Below are 2,897 nucleotides of genomic sequence, written 5' to 3'. Positions count from 1 at the left end.
GTCCCCTGCATCGGCAGGCGGACTCTCAACCACTGCGCCACCAGGGAAGCCCCCAATCCTCCTTTTGTGCTTCTTTCTCTGGTGATCAGGAACCTGGGAACTGCTCCATTCACCAGTTTCTGGATTCCTCTTGTGTTCTTCTCAATAGTTGAGGCAGCCTCCTACTCAGTATTGGCCTTCCTGCCATCCTGGATGTTACCATTCACCCATTCACCCACCCGTCGAAAATGTACTGAAAACTAGAGATTCAATCATGAGGAATAGCCAGATCTTTCTCACAAGCAAATCACAGCTGCTGGTCATTATGTCCTACCTGGACTTTCTCTCAGCTCCTGACCCTGTCTGTGTCCTCCTCTAGGTCCCAGCCCTATCCCACTGCACTCACCAGAGCAAGGCTGGCAGTAGCGGACAGCTATTGTTTTACACATGCCCAGAATCCTTTCCCTTTCTTTCTTCTATGACAAATGATTCTGGTAGGGCTGTTAATCATAGTGTCCTATCTCCACCCTTGTCTTGTCTCCCTGGAAACAATGGTTGATCCAAGAGGTGAGCATAAGACCCAAGCTGGGCCAATTAGATCATTTCCTGAGATTTTTTTTTTAATTTTTGAATTTTCTTTTATTTATTTTTTTCATACAGCAGGCTCTTATTGGTCATCCATTTTATATACATCAGTGTATACATGTCAATCCCAATCTCCCAATTCATCACACCACCACCATCACCCACCACTTTCCCCTCTTGGTGTCCATATGTTTGTTCTCTATATCTGTGTCACAATTTCTGCCCTGTAAACTGGTTCATCTCTACCATTTTTCTAGGTTCCACAAATATGCATTAATATGCAATATTTGTTATTCTCTTTCTGACTTACTTCACTCTGTATGACAGTCTCTAGATTCATCCACGTCTCTACAAATGACCCACTTTCGTTCCTTTTTATGGCTGAGTAATATTACATTGTATATATGTAACACATCTTCTTTATCCATTACTCTGTCGATGGGCATTTAGGTTGCTTCCATGACCTGGCTATTGTAAATAGTGCTTCAATGAACATTGGGGTGCATGTGTCTTTTTGTATTATGGTTTTCTCTGAGTATATGCCTAGTAGTGGGATTGCTGGGTCATATGTATTGTAATTCTATTTTTAGTTTTTTAAGGAACCTCCATACTGTTCTCCATAGTGACTGTATCAATTTACATTCCCACCAACAGTGCAAGAGGGTTCCCTTTTCTCCACACCCTCTCTAGCATTTGTTGTTTGTAGATTTTCTGATGATGCCCATTCTAACTGGTGTGAGGTGATACCTCATTGTAGTTTTAATTTGCATTTCTCTAATAATTAGTGACGATGAGCAGCTTTTCATGTGCTTCTTGGCCATCTTTATGTCCTCTTTGGAGAAATGTCTACTTAGGCCTTCTGCCCATTTTTGGATTGGGTTGTTTGTTTTTTTAATATTGAGCTGCATGTGCTGTTTATATATTTCGGAGATTAATCCTTTGTCCGTTGATTCATTTGCAAATATTTTTTCCCATTCTGAGGGTTGTCTTTTCATCTTGTTCGTAGTTTCCTTTGCTTTGCAAAAGCTTTTAAGTTTCATTAGGTCCCATTTGTTTATTTTTGTTTTTACTTCCATTACTCTAGGAGGTGGATCAAAAAAGAACTTGCTGTGATTTATGTCAAAGATTGTTCTTCCTATGTTTTCCTCTGAGAGTTTTATAGTGTCTGGTCTTACATTTAGGTCTTGAATCCATTTTGAGTTTATTTTTGTGTATGGTGTTAGGGAGTGTTCTAATTTCATTCTTTTACATGTAGCTGTCCAATTATGCAAGCACCATTTACTGAAAAGACTGTTTTTTCTCCATTGTATATCCTTGCCTCATTTGTCATAGATTAGTTGACCGTAGGTGCATGGGTTTATCTCTGGGCTTTCTATCCTGTTCCATCGATCTATATTTCTGTTTTTGTCCCAGTACCATATTGTCTTGATTACTGTAGCTTCGTAGTATAGTCTGAAGTCAGGGAGTCTGATTCCTCCAGCTCCGTTTTTTTCCCTCAAGACTGCTGTGGCTATTCGGGGTCTTTTGTGGCTCCATACAAATTTTAAGATTATTTGTTCTAGTTCCGTAAAAAATGCCATTGGTAATTTGATAGGGATTGCATTGAATCTGTAGATTACTTTGTGTAATATAGTCATTTTCACAATATTGATTCTTCCAATCCAAGAACATGGTATATCTCTCCATCTGTTGGTATCATCTTTAATTTTTTTCAACAGTGTCTTATGGTTTTCTGCATACAGGTCTTTTGTCTCCCTAGGTAGGTTTATTCCTAGGTATTTTATTCTTTTTGTTGCAATAGTAAATGGGAGTGTTTCCTTAATTTCCTTTTCAGATTTTTCATCATTAGTGTATAGGAATGCAAGAGATTTCTGTGCATTAATTTTGTATCCTGCAACTTTACCAAATTCAATGATTAGCTCTAGTAGTTTTCTGGTGGCATCTTTAGTATTCTCTATGTATAGTTTCATGTCATCTGCAAACAGTGACAGTTTTACTTCTTCTTTTCCAATTTGGATTCCTTTTATTTCTTTTTCTTCTCTGATTGCCGTGGCTAGGACTTCCAAAACTATGTTGAATAATAGTGGTGAGAGTGGACATCCTTGTCTCGTTCCTGATCTTAGAGGAAATGCTTTCAGTTTTTCACCATTGAGAATGATGTTTGCTGTGGGTTTGTCATATATGGCCTTTATTATGTTGAGGTAGGTTCCCTCTATGCCCACTTTCTGGAGAGTTTTTATCATAAATGGGTGTTGAATTTTGTCAAAAGCTTTTTCTGCATCTATTGAGATGATCATATGGTTTTTTTTCCTTCAATTTGTTAATATGGTGTA

The sequence above is a fragment of the Kogia breviceps genome, chromosome 1 (assembly GCF_026419965.1).
Source record: "Kogia breviceps isolate mKogBre1 chromosome 1, mKogBre1 haplotype 1, whole genome shotgun sequence".
Classification (NCBI taxonomy): domain Eukaryota; kingdom Metazoa; phylum Chordata; class Mammalia; order Artiodactyla; family Physeteridae; genus Kogia; species Kogia breviceps.
This window is presented reverse-complemented; position numbering follows the sequence as displayed.